At 35.8% G+C, this 18,451-nt stretch overlaps 1 protein-coding gene across 1 annotated transcript in view; it reads right to left on the bottom strand.

The window, feature by feature from the left end:
* The window catches only part of LOC131438495 (lactosylceramide 1,3-N-acetyl-beta-D-glucosaminyltransferase A-like), a 105,822-nt gene that overhangs the window by 26,359 nt on the left and 61,012 nt on the right, over positions 1–18,451 (bottom strand). The window lies entirely within an intron of this gene.

The following is an 18,451-nucleotide window of genomic DNA, read 5'->3' as shown; positions in this document are numbered from 1 at the left end:
GCAATGGAAATTCGATTATTCATTGTACTGATACGGATCAAATGCCTTTTTCAATATTTCATCGGACTGATTCAAAAATAAATTCATAACACGCACGACTTCTACTGAGCGATTCTTCCTAAAATCACGATTTTTTTTTTAATTTCGATCTCGTTTTGCGTAAGTATTTTTTATGACCAAAAAATATAAACACTTTTGAAAAAGGTTCAAGTTAAAATTTCTAGGAAATTTTCAAAAATCTATGTATCATAAACGGTTTGTTTTATTGATTTTGTTTCTTCGGCAATGGAGAAAATGTACACTGTACAAAGTACTTAATCCACCTAACAGTGAGATACACTGAGGTCTCTTTTTACGCGGGGAAAAAAAATTTTGATGCTGAATATCTTAGAAAAGCATAAAACGTTAAACGGTGTAATCTTTAAAAAAAAAGTTTTTTTTTGTGGCAATCGCCTTTGGGAAATTTGGCGAATTAGAAATTTGAGACCGCATAACTGCGGAAATCCACCATATGGAAGAACATTTTTTCATGCCAAATGTTTTAGAAATGCATGAAACGTCCAGATCTGGTGTAATCTCAAAAAAAATTTTTTTGTGAAAATCGACTTGTGACATAGAAAAATTTTGAGACCCGAATCGAAATTTTTTTTGATGCCGAGTGTCTTAGAAATGCATGAAACGTCGAGATCTGGTGTAATCTGTACATAGTTTTGTGTCAAAAAGTTGACTTAAATTTCGGGGTTCAGGATAACACCAAATCTTGAAGTTTCATGCATTTCTAAGCCAAAAAACCTGTTTTAATCCACCTAGTGGTGTAATGATGCCTTTCTCATGTATAATATTGTGGTATTCTATTCAAAATTTTTCTCTTCGATTTTCGAAAGAAACAAAGAGGTTGTTTGTGCGTTAACTATTTTAACATGAAGAATGAAACAGTTCTCTGATCGGTTAGGTCATTCATTAGAAAACCGAGTGCGTTCACTATTATATGTATTTCCGGCACCGGAACCCGAGAACCGGTATAATCAAAGTCGGTTCGTACGACCACCAACTAACATGACGTACAAACTCTACTAGTACGCACTCTAAATTACGATTTAAATGTTTGTTGCATCCGAAAATATGTAGTAATTTTTGGTAGGACCATAAAACCTTTCAATTGACTCTAAGATTGGGAATAACGGTTTAGAGTACAGTTTATAACATTTTTTACGGTTTTAGTTCCACCAGTTTAAGTGACGGTGTACAATATTGAACACACTTTACCCTATAACTCCGGAACCGGAAGTCGGATCCGGATGAAATTCATGAATTCCATATGGGACCGGAAGACCTTTCGTTTGAATCTAAGTTTGTGGAAATCGGTCAAACCATCGCTGAGAAAAGTGAGTGAGATCCATTTTGGTATATATGACCACTATTTCCGGTACTTCCGGAACCGGATATCGGGAACCAGGATAACCGGAATCGGTTTGTTTAGTTGCCTACTGATAATGACTATCGATTTGTGTAGTTTTGAAACCAGTCTAGAACGTTTTTTACGTTTTTTGTTTCGCCGGTTTAAGTGACGGTGTACAATTTTGAACACACTTTACCCTATAACTCCGGAACCGGAAGTCGGATCCGGATGAAATTCAGGAATTCCGAATGGGCTCGTGGTCCTTTCATTTAAATCTAAGTTTGTCAAAATCGGTTCAGCCATCTCCGAGAAAACCTAGTGAGAATATTTGACACATACACACACAGACATTGCTCAGCTCGATGAACTGAGTCGAATGGTATATGACACTTTTTCACTAGTCAGTTTTTCAAGTGATTACATACCCAAGTAACAATTTTTGTTATGCTAGCTTATTTATGACTATTTTGCAACCAGAAATTTGAATTATAGTTACTAACATCTAACCACTTGCGTGACCTAAAAAGCGCAGTTTCTACTAGTTTCTATGTCGGCTAAAAATAAGTTGTCGTTACGTTGTAATGCCATACTGAAATAACTTATTTTTCCATAACTTAAAAATAACATGTTTTCAAGTAAACTAGTTGAAACTTTGTCGCCATCGGCATTATCAACATTGAATGAATCCATAATGCTTTTCTATCAACAATAAAAAGATAGTATAGTATTTGAAATTACGAATTTTATACAAGGTACAAATTTCACAACGATTTTAAAACTGTCGAGCGGAAATAAATTTTAATTAAATGTTTTTTATGCGCCTTCAATTAAAATCTGTTTATGAAGATATGAACAATAGATAACGAAAAAACCCTAAGTTCAGAATGCTCAAAATTAATCCAAGTAGAGTGATTTTTCATTATTTCAAATTCATATATCATGATAATTATAATATTATCACAATCGATGTTCAAACCCTATATTATTTTCTTCGTGTTTATGACAGTGCATAGAACAAAAATGACTATTCTGCCTTTCCCTATTTTCGGCAAAAAATAGTTTTGAAAAAAGTAATATCCTGGTTTTATTTATGTTTCATACACTTCTTGACTCCATATTGTGTTCGCCATATTCAAGCCAATAAAAGTTGTTTTGGTTGCATTTTCGTTAGCGTTACGTTGGACAAACCTATCGATAGCTATCTGAATCAACGCAGAAATTGATTAAACTGGAAAGAATTCAGTATCGTTGTTTGCGTATTGCCTTAGGTTGCATGCAGTCGACGAGAGCAATACGATGAGCCTCGAAGTGCTCGCGGGCGTCTTACCATTGAAAAATCGATTCTGGGATCTCTCATATCGATTGCTAATCTGATGCGACATCTTGAATCCGATGGTGATTGAAAACTTCGAAAGGCTTGTCGAGCTCAATTCTCAGACCCGTTTTATGTCCTTGTATTTTGATTGCATGGCTCAGAATATTAATCCTTCTTCGTTTGTTTCCAACCGTGCTCATTTCTTGGATACTTCTAATTCAACTGTGTTTTTCGACACATCCATGAAAGAAGAGATTCGTGGAATTCCGGATCACGTACGCCCTCGAGTAGCCCCAAATATTTTTTATAACAAATTTAGAACAGTCAACTGTGAAAAGGTGTTTTACACTGACGGATCAAACATCAACAGGTCCACAGGCTTCGGCATCTTCAATCAAAACATCACCGCTTCGTACAAACTCAGTGATCCGGCTTCAGTTTACGTCGCAGAATTAGCTGCTATTCAGTACACCCTCGAGATCATTGAAACCTTGCCCAAAGACCATTACTTCATTGTGACGGACAGTCTAAGCTCAATAGAAGCTCTCCGGGCAATGAAGCCAGGAAAGTATCCCCCATATTTCCTGGGGAAAATACGGGAACACTTGCGAACTTTATCTGAACGGTCTTATTCAATATCGTTAGTCTGAGTCCCTTCGCATTGTTCCATTCCGGGCAATGAAAAGGCAGACTCATTGGCTAAAGTGAGCGCATTAGAAGGTGATATTTATGAAAGACCAATCTGCTTCAATGAATTTTTCAGTATCTCTCGTCAGAAAACTCTCGAAAGTTGGCAAACTTCATGGACGAATGACGAACTGGGACGATGGCTACACTCCATTATTCCTAGGGTATCGACGAAACCTTGGTTCAGGAGGATGAACGTGAGTCGCGATTTCATTCGTGTTATGTCTCGGCTCATGTCTAATGACTACACATTCAACGCACATCTCCGGCGTATCGGGATCGTGGAGAGCGGGCTCTGCACCTGTGGCGACGGTTATCAGGACATCGAGCATGTCGTGTGATCGTGCGTAGAGTATCGTGACGCCAGGTCGAAGCTACTGGAATCCCTTAGGGCCCGAGGTAGACCGCCTGAGGTTCCGGTTCGGGATGTGTTGGCGAGTCGGGATAGTTTATATATGCTTCTCATATACCAGTAGCTCAAACACATTTATATACAAGTGTAATGTGTTATTCCTCGCTCAGAAAGTATAATATCCACCTACAGGTTCGACACTAACATCCGCCCGATTCTCTCGATCCCCGTCCCTGTCCACCATCTTCATTGGAACTAACAAGATCTTTTTTTTTGTTACTAACTTTTTCGTTCCCCCTTCCCTGTCTCTTCTCCATCTCGATGGCAACTAATTAGATCTCTCTCGTTTTCAAACATTTTGTGCCCACATCCCCTTTTTTGCCACGTTTTCCACAATATTTACTTCTCTTTCATTCTCTTCGGCAATATCATCATTACCGCCCACGGAAGACCGCTCATGTCGAAAACCAGCATGCGGGCCACCCGCCGGGCCTTCGTAGCCTGGGGGTGTTTCCCGCGGACCCACACGGACCAACGCCATCTGGAAGACTCATGCAACACTCAATTCATCGACCACTGCCGATCGCCATTACGATTTACGAGAACCCGAGACGACATAGTCTAATGATACTATTATAGTTTTAAGTTAGTCGTTAAGTAAGATTAGAAAATACCTTTGGCATCTTAGAGCTTAAGCAGTGTGCCTAAAATTATATTACATTATTGAATAATAAAAAAAAAAAAACGCAGAAATTGTATGTTATAATCTTAAAATATCTAAATTATTGCTACATCAATTCACAGAAACGATTCACATATACGCTAACGTATTTATAATGGTTCCGCAAAGGAAAATAAACCTTTTTTCAACTAGTAGCTAAAAGCATAGCTGTGATTAAAGACATGTTAGAATTAAGTAACGATAACTTACAAGTGATAGGTAGTTCAATGTTTACATTATAAAGAAACGCTGCTGTCACCTTGTTTTAACCAGTATAACATAAAAAACATGTTCGTGCTCTTGTTGCAACACAGTTGGGTTAAGTGGTATCAAAACTAGTTACGGGTTGCTACTGTTGAAGTCAAATAAACTTATTTTCAACTAGTAGCTAGAAGCATTGTTGTGATTAAAGATATGTTAGGAATAAGTAACGATAGCTTATAAATTATATTTAATTCAATATGACACAAAGATGCTATGATTGGAAACCTAAATAACTATTTCGTAACTAGTTATGTTATGATGAAACATTGCTGTCACCATGTTTTAACCAGTGTAACATAAAAAACATATTCGTGCTCTTGTTGCAACATAGTTTGGACTTTGTCTTATCAGAACTAATTGCGGATTGCTACTTGGGTAACCTTTCTATATGAGAAAGGCAAAAAAAATCACGCAAAAAAAACCGCATAATTTTGGAAATCCGCATAAAAAACCACCTAACTTTGGAAATCCGCGTAACTTCGGAAATCCGCTTAAAAAAGCCACGTAAAAAGCAACCGTATACAAAAACCGCGTGCAAAGAGACCCCAGTGTAATACCTTTTTTATCATCCGCATGTGTTTTTTGCGTGCATATTCTTCGATGTTTTAATCATTTTAATAATCAACTTTCTAAATGACAATATGAAATTTCAATCATTCATTATCTTGTAATTTTTAAACTGCAAGACGAATCGAAGATAGAAACTGTCTGAAACCTTAAAATTATTCCTTTCAATCTAAACGTGTGACAATCGAGTAAGCATTCCACGAGATGTAGAAGTGAGTATCTCTTTAAAGTTGTTGCCATTATTCATGGTACTTCCAGAAACAGTATTCAGAGACCAGCATAAACCAACATAGTTCGTATGTTCATGAATTTTGTATGGGACCATACGTTTATTTTAATTTTTGTTGAATAATTTCGTTTTGACCTTCTTTTAGCTTCTCTATTCCCGATAGTTTTGGACACGGAAATCGGAAATCGGTTTAGCCGAAGTCAGTTAAATTTGCCTAATGGATTGTAAACCATTTAGATTCGAAATTTTTGAAAATCAGTGTAGCCATCTTATAGATAATAGAAATCATAGTGCGTTCAAAATAAAAAAGTGTTTGGTACCTTCCGGGATCGAAAACCGAATATCGGTAAAACTGAAAAAAGTTTATTTGATCTACGACTCTCAAAATCTGTGAAGCCGATAAACCCGATAAATTTATGTAAAATTTTTACACTAATCACCCTGTATCTCCAGAATCGGAAGTCGGATCTGATTAAAAAATCAAGTAGTTTTTATGGCACCTTAAGACCTTTCAATTAAATGTTAGATAGACGAAATCGGTTCTGCCATCTACTAGCGAAATGAGTGAGATTATTTTAATTTCATTACATATATCATCATGTAGTTCCGGAACCAGAAGGCGGATCCAAATGAACTTCAGAAACCTTATATGGGAGCATATGAGCTGTTCATATGACTCTAAGTTAAGAAATCAGTTAAGGCCATCGTCCAAGTACCATGCGCGCGGGTGGTTTTAGGAAATTTTCGATGAAAAATTTGTAAAATTTGCCAAGACCAAAAAACATACAGATCATTGAAAATTTCGGAAGATTTTCCTAGTGTTATCAAACATAGCTCTGAAAAATGAGAGTTTTTGTTCTCTATCACAATTATTTGGAAAAATAATGCGATGACATGATTTTTTTTTCAAATTAACCTTATGCTGGTTACAAGGATTACATTCCGACACATTTTTAGAAAAGCTTTTCATGCTTTTCATGGAGAATCAATGAATATCATACAACCGATGTCGTCGTATTTTGACGATTTGGAAGTACTAAATGATATACAAATTGTTTTGCAACGATGCTAATTCAATTTATAAACGGAATAATATTAGTTTTGTAAAGTTTTCTAAGTTTTTCACAGAATAAGATCAATTTTTCAATGAATTGAAGAAAATCCGCTTCAGTAATAATTGTGAAAGGTCACAAACACTCATTTTTCAGAGCTATTTTTGATAAGACTCGGAAAATCCTCCAAATCTTGTGGCCATTTTTGTCCTGCAAATGGTTTTTGGTTTAGGAAAATTGCTCAAAATTTCCTAAAACCACCAGCGCGCATGGTACTTGGACGATGGCTTTAAGCCATCTCCGAGAAAAATTACCAAAATTATTTTTCACACACAAATTTGCTTACCTCGACGAACTTTTTCTAATGGTATATTGATGTGAAATAGCTGTTTTCTTCCAGCAATTATTGCTGCAAACAGTATAAATCAATATAAATATGAAATTGCTTTGAAAATACTGCCATCTTTCTAATACATATGTCATGTTCGAACGATTATGTTGCCAAGTACGAACCGTGCTTAAAACGAAACGTCATAAAAAACGGTGCTGTGTATATTCTTTTATGAGCTAAGAAACAATTGCATAATGCAGTATTGAAAATCGTGTTTTATTTTTCTCCGAAGCATTACTTTATCATCCTACTACTGGAATAAGGGGAAAAGTCTCTAACACAAAAATATCGATATCTCCGGTAGAAAAGAATGGATTTTAACGATAAAAAGCTAGTTTAATCAAAATAGGTCCCGTCATCTCTGAGGTCTCGACCTCTTTGTAAACATCACACACACGGACATTTACTCAGTTCGTTGAGCTGAATTGATTTGTATAGGAGACTCGGCCTATCGGGAAAAATTTTCCAATGTTTGAGCGTATTCGATTCTTTTTTTAATATTTATAAAAAAGGCAAATAAAATCCCAAACCGAGAAAGTAAAAATCCGTTCACCGTTTCCAGCTTTTTCTGCTGTCTATCATTTTGCTCATGAAGAACCAATTTTGCCACCTTCTGAATCATTCCCATGACTTGCAGACGATCAACAATTCTTGCAATTCGGCATCTTCAATTTCATTATTTTTACGTTTCGTCTTTGACTCATCAGTGCAGAGCAGTTCAGATTGAACTGCTTAGTGCTAAACTCGGCAGTTCAATTTGAACCGCTAAGCAGACGTAAAGTTTCTGCTACTTTGGCTAAACCCCTAAATGATCTTCAATTTGTTTTTGGTTGACTTCTACGCTCTTTGTCTTTCGGACTGAAATTTCAACTTTTAAATATTTTAAGTTTTGTACTGTATTGCATTCAAGTTTAACTATGTAACATAAAACCGAATTACTTGCAGAAGACTGGATAAAGAGTTTCTAAAGTAAAAAACTCTAACAAATCGATAACGTAACGTTTTACCCCATTTTCCCTTGTTATAATATTCAGTTGAAGTTTGAATTACAATCCAAAAGGAGATTCAATACGATCTTAAAAATGTTGATCCATATTACGTAGAAAACTTCAGCGATCCAAGTACATACAATGTGAAACTAGCTTTTACCGTTTAACCCATGCTACCCCTGTTTTTCCCATAAATCGTGTCATTGGTTAAACTTTCTTCCGCATTCCGAAAGGAGGCTGATTGCGGTTGATTAAAATTGATTGATATTACGTAGAAAATCCTACAGAGTAGATTACAAATAGATTCAATGACAATCAGCCTACTACTTTCGGAATGCGATCAAAGTTGAACCAAATATAAAATAAATTAGGTTAAAACGAGTTGAATGGGCTAATACTGTCATTCCCATTGTGTGTACTAATTCGAATTCAGTTTTTTTTCGGAGTTTTAAAGTCAGTCTTCAAAGTAAAGCCAAGTAATGAGAAATTGGGGCAAAAGTGAAGTTTTCGACTAATTATCATTAATCAATTCTACGATAATTTTTGCATAAGAAATATCCACTTTTAAAATTTTGTCGTGAATACGACTTACTTTACTATGGGGTGCCTTTTCAAAATTTACCCTTTGAGAGAGTGATAAGTTTTTGATCGTGAATATCTCTTGTTGTATCTAACGAATCAACATAATTTTTGCTACATGCCATCGGAAATATGATCACAATTTTATGACAAAATTTTCAGTTGTGTGACATAATCTCGAAAAATTCAAAATTAAACTTTTCTTAAATGTTTGGTACAAACGAGTGTCAAAGAGGATAATTCATAAGGCGGGTTTGCCTTTCTCGTATTTTGAAAGCTCATAGCTCTGTGAAAGGATTTATATAATCTAACTACCAATAGAATCGAAATTTTTCAACTTAAACGTGTATAGCAAAAACATTCAACACCAGCCAATCAGAACGCGTTCTCAAGAAGAGAACAAAATATCTGCTGCTGAACAACAAATCGTTCGAGAAAAATGTTCGGAACAGTGTTTAATATCGTAGTGAGTTCCACAATTTGGTCCTTCTAAAAGGCAGGAATGAATCCCGTACAGCATCCTGATAGTTTCTTTCAATGAAATTCAAATCCGAAATGAAATAATCGAAATTTAAATTCTATATGCTGCTATTTTTATAGCCGTTAGGACCGCCCATTAGTGAAAAAGCTACAGACGAAATCATGTAAAAAGAAACCTCTTAACAAAAATTGGATCAGTTTGGATTCTATCGCCATTGCGAGTAGAGGTATTTTGTTTCGTTTGCAAAGCTAGTTTCGCTTCCGACAACAGCGATTACGTCACAGCTGCCAGTTGTTTGCATTGGTGAAAAAACAAGGAAAATTGGACAACGGTGGAGAGCATCACACAAAATCAGCCGTTCTAATGGCTCTAAAAGTTTTCTAAAGAACTATTAGGATTTGTCGTTCGCAAATCGAAGGTAAATATCCTCAATATAGTGCCAATCTAGAACAGTTTGGTTAGATTTGTGCACTTTTCGCTGTGTGAAATTCACAGTAATCGAGATCAAGTGAAGCCTTTTTTGTTTTTTGAGAAAAATGTGAAAAAGGGGAATGCTTGCATAATTCATACAATTGACCAACTAATTGATATTCGGAAGTGTTAATGAACATGTCAGTTGTTTTCGTATTCATGGCATCCAGTTATGTCTCTGACATTACCCACCGGTCTTTTTTACATAGATTTCTATGAAATTAATGAGTAAAGTCGCGTTTTGCCTTTCTCATATAGAAAGGCTATTCAATCACTGAAAAAACAACAACTTTTGAACGGACACCCGGAGGCCGAGTATCATATTCCATTCGACTCATTTCGTCGAGATTACAAAATGTCTGTGTGTGTATTATGTGTGTATGTGACAAATAATGTCAATAAATTTTCTCAGAGCTAAACCGATTTTCACAAATTTGGATTCAAATGAAATGCCGGTCCCATACAAAGTTCCTGAATTTCACTTGGATCCGACTTCCGGTTCCGGAATTACAGGGAAATAAAAGGTCTTCTGGTCTCATACAAAATTCCTGAACTTGTCGGTTCCGGAACTCTACGTCAAATGTGCAAAGAAACAAATCAAATAACGTAGGAAAATACTAAATCAGCCTCAAAACCACCTCAATCGGTTGTCATTGTAGAAGGTCAAACAAGAGTCAAAGAAAATTCTTTTGAAGATTACCACAGTATTATATATGATATAATGATTGTTATGAGAAAGGCATCATTACACCACTTGGTGGATTAAACAGATTTTCTATCCTTTTTCCCCACCGTGTATTTACAGGAAACTGTGAATGGCACAATTTACGGTATCTCGTGTTTTAAATCGAATAGAAATAACGAATCCTTAGCTGTTGATAGGAACAAAACAAGTGGTCAGAATGGATCTCCGTATAGTGAAAAGGATTGCAACCGGGTAGTTCAAGCTTTCAAGAGGAATGGTGAGAAAACCATCAGCACGGAAGCTCTACACCATTTGGTGATTTGGGCTTCAACGAAATGATTCATTTAATTAATTAATGAAAAAACACTGCTATTTCTCAATCTCTTGATAATTGAAAAAGTTACGCTCTATTTCACTCACAAAATTTCCCGCATAGTCTAAAAAATGTGTGAATCACGCTACTGGCTACTGGGTACGACAACCAAATACCCCTGCAGTATGATTTTGAATATACGTCCAAACATCCTATGAGACTTTACATTCGACGGTGTCCGGGAGTCTGGTTTGAAGTATCTCTGTAGAATAAACGGGGAAAGGACGCAATACAAAATCCAACTAGAATGAATTGATACTGTCAGCAAGATCGTAGCATTGGTTGTGAATATCTTATCGTGCGTAAGAATCCCCTACGAAAAAGGGGAAGTGGAAATTCCGAAAAGGATTGCAGTAACAAACCACCTTCATGAGGGCAGTATGAAAAATATGATTATATTGATCCTTTTGAATGTCCAAATATAGAAATTGATATTAGGAAACATACTCAACTCTTTCCAACTGATGAAAAATTAATAAGAAAAAAAATCTATTGGTGCATATAAAAGCGGAAACTTCGGGAAATGTTGACTCAGCATGTTTACACACACGTGCAAGTAGTGAATTATATCGATAGATGGAAACGTACCCCTCAACCAACCCCAAACCAGACAATAACAAGCCACCAATCGAACATATTCCCAGATTCGCACGCTTGAGTGGTGATATGCAAAACATTTCACCTCGGACCCGGTGTGTTCGTGTGTATGTGTTGGCATAGAGACTAGCAAGTGGCAAGAGGCCTTGGGAATGGGGCTCGGTTATTTCACATAAGCCATTTTCATTATTAATAATGTATTGCCTCCACACCACACTGTTTCTTGTTAGACATGAATTAATTGTTAGCAAATTTAACTAATGGTGAGGGCAATTTTCCACCAACCAGCTAGGATGTGTAGATAGACTTGCTTACTTTAATGCAACCGCATGTTACACAAGTAAAATATTTAACTACCAACAGCACTAGCTACCAATTTCGATCGATACAGGATATCCATTGGCGGTCAGAATTTGCATTTTCCCTTGGCGATGCATCAGCGAATATGCTTCCACTGCCATCACCATCACCAGAAAATAAAATTTTCCATGAGGCTATACAGTTTTTGGCATAATTACAACCGCTGCTGGCGTCTGGTAGTCCCATTTTAAATTGCTCACACGGCTCCGTTAGGACAACTTTTTGTTTCAGTTCGATTACACTTGTGGAAACTTCAAAGCCTTTCACCTACTCTCTGTTTGTTTACTCACCTTATGAGTGAGTTCTGAATTTGGCTAAGGTTCGTGGTCTAGTGCAGTTGTGTTAAACATTTACAGTTGGCATTCGAATGCTATTCAACTGGGTTTACCTTGTAGTTGCAGTCAGAGTATTCTGCATGACCATCACAGAATTACTACAAGTATAGAAGTAAACAATTATCTACTCTTTCAAAAAAAAACTTGCTAATAAGACTCGAAAAACTCGCCATTTCTCCAGCACGGTAGTATTTTGTTAAGCACCATTTTGATTTTACGTTCTTCAACAAATCGTATCGAAAAACATTTAACAAAAATGTTGAACAATTTTAATTTTTACCTTCCTTATGCCCCGTTTACACTTCTGCTGGCTGCCAGCATGCTGGTGTCAGTGTACTGCCCTCGTAGGAAAAAACGTTCAACTGTGGTCCAATGATCCAAAGTATTAGACCAACGAAGGACCACCGTTGAACGTTTTTTTCCTAAGAGGGCAGTACACTGACACCAGCATGCTGGCAGCCAGCAGAAGTGTAAACGGGGCATTAAGGTGGAATGCGAATATCGCGTTTTTGATCAATTATTCAAAAACTAGACCGATTTTCGAAAAACCAAAAACACTTAAGTTTTAGAAATCAAATTTATCATAACTAAGTATTCTTAGAATTTTGAAATTTTGCTTTGCCGAGCCGTAATTGGTTATTGAAATGTATAAACGGTAACTGTTCCGTTCCATGGGGATGATTTTAGAACTGAAAAGTAGTGTTTGTAGCAGAATTTCACAAAGAATTTGAAAATGCAACTCCAAATTATAAAATTTTAGCTAAAACAACCGAAATTTGAAAAAGTTTACATAAACTTTTCCGCATTTTTTTTTATTGCTTGCGCGCAGCTGTTTCGTATTGAGGTGGTGTGAGAAATGCACGGTGGGCACGGTGGCATTATATCGTGAGCAAAATTTACATATAAAATTATGACGCGAATTTCTGCAGCATTGGGTTTTGTGTTGAAATAAACGAGTTGAATACAATAAAATGGGTATTGTATGAAAACGTTTATTTTCTAAGTAACTGTCATTTATAATGCTAATAATGTCCAATTCTGTTAAGTTCAATGCATTGATGTTGCTGAAGCAATAAAGCCTGGCTGTGTGATATCGTATAACAGGTATTATTTTAGATTGTAGCAATTTTTATAGCAAAACTATAACTTCATCATTGACAAGCTACTGAATGAAATACAAACCAAGTATTATCGTGATACAAACAATGTGAATAACATTGATAAACAACGGGCATAGACATGGTTAGCAAGTTGGTCAATACATATACATATAACCTCATGTTAGTCATTCATAATTACTCATGATTTATAGCTCTAGTGTAACAATAACGATTGAATTAGAATATATTCAAAGTGTGAAGGATTCAAAAATCCATTACGTCCAGTCTTTTTTACAAGCCAATAAAACGAGAGGTAAGCCCACTGCGCTCAATCATTGAAAAAAGTTCTTGTTTCTATGTGTCCGTTTTTCTTGGTATGCTTTGTGCGACGGTTCGTTCAACTGAAGCGGATAAAATTTTACGCGCATTTTATGACGCTACATTTCACCTTAAGGAGTGTATCGAAAATAAGCTATTTACATACATTTGTGTTGTACGCATGTATTTGTGATGGTTTTTATTGCTCTGATCACAGCATGCTGTGCGTTTGGCTGTCAGCTTTTGTTTGTTTACTTGTTTGTGCGGTTGAAATTCTGCGTTTTCAAAATGTCGCGTATTGAGAAGGCAGTGAAAATTAAGGTTTCGGACACATGGCGCAGTGAGAAGGGTATTACTAGGCGAAAATTGGCGAAGCGGTTTGGAATTCATCATGTCATTAATCAGTTTGGGAAACACTATTCTTTGGATGAGCTACCAGGAAGAGGCAGAAAATCCGGTTCTTTTAACCCGAAACTGGACCAGAAGGTGGTATCTCTAATCATGAAGAACAAATCAATGCCAATACGACGACACGACCAGACACTCCGAAGAAAAATTTAAATGAAAAGTGTCTGTGAGCGATTTACCGCCAGTTACCAAAAATAAAGCAGCTCCTTGAAAACGATAAAAGTAATCTTCTCTAGCAAAACTGGTTAAGTTGCTACGAACTAGTAACCAAGGAGCCAGGATAAATAAACGAACTATTTGAGGAAGTTGTGGAACAGTTCAAATAATTCTAATTTCGTGTCCTCATTGTATCATTTGTGAGCTATGAACATAGAAATGTTTTTGATACTTCATTTTTTCATTTCGCTAACACAAGTTCTATTCTTTGCAGTTCGCTGTCTTTAGAAATGCTCTTAGAGTTGGACATGAACAGCCAACAAGGGCTGTATGCTGTTCCCTAGGAAATCATTTACCAGAATTCAATCCCAGATATAATATTGTCCAGAACAGATCTCCTACCAAAAAATCATCTATCCGAACAAACTAACCCTCAGGAAATCATATCCCAAAATGAAGTAACTTCCAGAAAATGATTTCCTAGAAAATTTTTCACCAAAACAAATGTACTTCTACGTAAGCTGGACACAAGAATAACTATGCCCAATGCGGCTTTCCCGCGTCGTTACGAAGCGTGTGCTGTCCAAATGTCGCGACTGCTCGTTCCATACTACAACAGCAGCAAATCTAACTACAGTCACACCCCAACCCAGCTTTCCGGTAAAAGTGAATGAGTCGAATAAATGCGTTTGTAGAAAAAACGAATAATCATACTCGATTCTCATCAATAATAGGTCTCGGTTTGACGATGATTCCATAAATTCTAGACCGACTGGAATACTTCGTAATAGTAGGTTGTTCCGTTTTGCGTGGAATTACCCACCTGGGCTTAACATGTTTCGATCAAGTTCCTCCCATAAAAGTTCGAAGGGGCTTATATCTGGTGTTTCTGGTGGTATTCCTATGAGTTTGAAAGTGTTAGCTTGTAACATTATACAGTGTATTCCGAAACAATGAATAAACGGGAATTTAAAGACATCGTTTATTTCATACTGGAGGAGAACGATATGTATAGTGACTAATTCTCTAGTGAGCTTTTGCAGGGCAGTATATTTGATAATTTCTAGATCAGTTGTTTTTTGTATGTCTTTTTCCTACAAATAGACTTCTTTTAAAGTATCATCATTTAATGTATCATCTCGTTAGTACTTGCAACTTACTGCACAAAAGAGATCTTCCAATGGAGGATTTTTATTTTTTAGTTATGAAATACGCGTTTTGCCATTTGTTTTGTTTACATTTTCCAAGTCTTCACTAAGCAGTAACCAAGGTTATGGTAACTGTTATTTAAAATAAATAATTTATCAACATGTGTTGCCAGTTTCAAAATTGTTTCCAGGAATTTCGTTTTGACATTACCAATTACTGAGGGGTAGTTAAATTTGCGATACAGTTTTAATAGACGAGTGGCAGGTCGTGTCGTCGGCCAATACGTGAATTGGCAAAAAAAAAGCAGGAACGAGTGTCGGAATGATCCAGCGTGTCAAGAGGCGAAATCACCTGAAGACCTACAAGAAGCTGAAAATCTCGAAAAAGATGTAGAACAGAAAAAGCGAACAGTAACAAGGGCCCGGGAATTGTATTCGCGTCTTTTGCAGTGTCCGGATGCATGCGTTTTGATGAACGATGAGACTTATGTAAAGGAGGACTCAAAACCCCTTCCAGGTCTACAATACTTTACTGTCGTCGTTGGGGAGGATGTGAGCGATGCGGACAGGTCGATTCAAGTGGAGAAATTCGGTCGAAAAGTACTGGTATGGCAAACAATATGTTCCTGTGGTTTGAAGTCAACCATTTTTTACACTACCGGAACTATAAAAGCAGAAATCTATCCATCTGAGTGTTTTCAGAAGAGATTGCTGCCTTTACATAAGAAGCATAGCACACCTCCACTGTTTTGGTCGGATTTAGCGTCGGCTCACTATGCCAAAATCACTCTCAATTGGCTTGCGGAAAAGGGTATAAATTTCATTGAGAAAAATATCAATTCCCCAAGTTGCCCTCAGCTTCGAACGTTACTGGGCAATCGTGAAGAGGGTCTTCAAGAAGACTGGTAAGGCAACTGAGAACATGCAGAAGTTCAAAACAATTTGGGCTCAAACGTCCAAAACATGCGATGCAACACTTGTCCGCAACTTGATGATGAGCGTTCGATCAAAAGTTCGAAAATTCGTGAAGGAATAACATAAATTTCATCCGGTTTTCATTATGCTCAAGTATAATGAAGGATCAATTTTTAGTTTGAATAAAATATCGTTTATTATCATAATTTGAAAGAAAAATTTGTGGCTTATTTTCGATACACTCCTAATATAGAAAGGCTATGCAATCACTGTGAAAACCGTCTTTTTAACCGAGGAGGGCCGAATGCCGAATGTATGTATGTATGTATGTGTGTGTATGTGTGTGTGTGTGTGTGTGTGTGTGTGTAGATTCAAATGAAAGGTCTTTTAATTTCTAGAACATTTTATTAGGATACGACTTCCGGCTCTGGAACCAAAGTGTGATAAGTGAAAAATTACCAGTTTCGTGAGTATTTGGTCAAAAACAGGTACAAATTCCATAAAACTGTCTGAGATTTTTTTCTAGTTTGCAGAACTTGTTAGTTTGTGGGCATATATACCTAATACGGCACTAGTGGTTCCCCTTTTCCTGTTCCGAAAGCTTTGAAAGTAGTGAACAAAACTCCAAAAGTTGAATTCATTTCGATTTCTCAACGATACTTGAACCGATTTGCGAAAATTTGGTTTAAACTAAAACTCACATTGTCTCAAAAGCTACTATGAAATTTCATCTGAATCCGACTTCCGCTTTCGCAGTTATAGGGCGATGAGTGTCAAAGCTTTCAAACCGCCATATAGAATGACAATACAATACCCTGTAACGTGGAAGAAGAAAACACAAGACGAACGATGCGTGCTTCGTTCTATTTCGTACACGCTATAAATAAAACGAAACGACTACAGATGTCTGCTACTGTTGTTTGATTTTAATAAAAAATGTCAATGAATTGAAATTTATTTGAAAAAATAAACATATAGCGGGATTCCAAGCTTCGCGATGAAAATGCTATTTTCACAGTCGGTAGTGCAGTAATGCCGCGCCGGTCTCACTCACTTTTCTTCAAGATTCAAATCGATTTTCATAAACTTATAGGTTCAAAGAAAAAGTCTCTTGGTTTCATACGGAATTTTTAAATTTATTATGGATACTTCTTTTGGTTCCGGAACTACAGGATAAACAGGATTTGTATATTTGGTTAGATTAAGTCTGAACAAACTTTCCTATTTTTATTATTCAATTGTTTTGGCGAATTCCATAGTAATATTTATGATGTTATAAATAGTATGAGAAAGGCATCATTACACCACTAGGTAGATTAACACAGGTTTTTTATATTTATTTCTCCATTTTGAGCTAAAATGCAAAAAACTTCATAAGTTAACAGCAACAACATATCAAAAAGTAAAAACAATTCTACTTTTTCTGAGAAAATTTATTTTCATGTTTTATTTTTAGTACAAAATAAAAACACAACATTTTGTTTACGATGTATACTTTCTCCATATAGTTACAATATTTACCTAAATTATTGCAAAGAACAAACATCAAATCAATCGAACAAAACGTTCTTGAGGTATAGCTTTTGATCGAAAATCGAAGTCGAAAGTCGATTTTTCTTATATTTTTTTATTTGGTTCAAATTTTGCATATGCATTTTTTACGAACAAAAGAGACAACTCACATCATCAGTTTGCCATTTTTACTCTAGCCTTACTTTTAAGAGAGAATAAAAAAATATTTCAATTAAATTAAAAAAATTTCAATAATATATATTTCAGAAACGGTCCAATAGATTTGATATCTTCTGCAATGTTTTAGGTTATTGTAAGGACTATGCAAACAATAGTACTGTTGAACAACATATATTTTGTTTTTTTTTTTGTATTTTAAAAATAACTCTTAAAATTCAAATATATAAAAAAATGTATTTTTGATTTTTTTATTTGCATATCAACAATAGCTGAAGTCCAAAGCTAAATACTGTCAAATTTTAGGAGAAATAATATTCGAAAAGGTTGCAAATTTTCAAAATAATGATAAAACTTTGAAAATCGTGAAAAAATTTCATATTTTTCAACAAAATTTTATGAAAGAACGCGAAATTTAAAAAAAAAAAGATGTTACTCAAAATATTGCTATATGCTACCGTTCTCGGGATACAGCGGTTTGAAAAACAATTCGTGGAATTTTTACTTTTGTAACGATTTTGAATGATCTTTGAATCTTGTTAACGTAGAAACAAATTTTCTTGAAACAGTAGATAAATTGTTTAGCAAAAGCTAGTATTGATTCTATGACTATATCAAATATATAAGAAAGCAAATAAAGGGTGGTGTCATTGTCAAACTTGTTCAGTTTGGTTTATAATTTAAGCATGACTCGTTGTTTGGTCTATAATTCAATCATGAATGAGCGCTGGCAAAGTTGGAGGAAGATCCAATTTTTTATCGGAAAATTGTGTTCAGCGACGAAGCTCATTTCTGGTTGAATAAATACTTCAAAAAACAAAATTGCTGCATCTGGAATGAAGACCAGCCAGAAACTTTGCAAGAGCTACC

This window comes from Malaya genurostris, chromosome 3 (assembly GCF_030247185.1).
Source record: "Malaya genurostris strain Urasoe2022 chromosome 3, Malgen_1.1, whole genome shotgun sequence".
In the NCBI taxonomy this organism is placed as follows: Eukaryota; Metazoa; Arthropoda; class Insecta; order Diptera; family Culicidae; genus Malaya; species Malaya genurostris.
The sequence above is the reverse complement of the archived record's forward strand: the minus strand, read 5'-3'. Positions and strand labels throughout refer to the sequence as shown.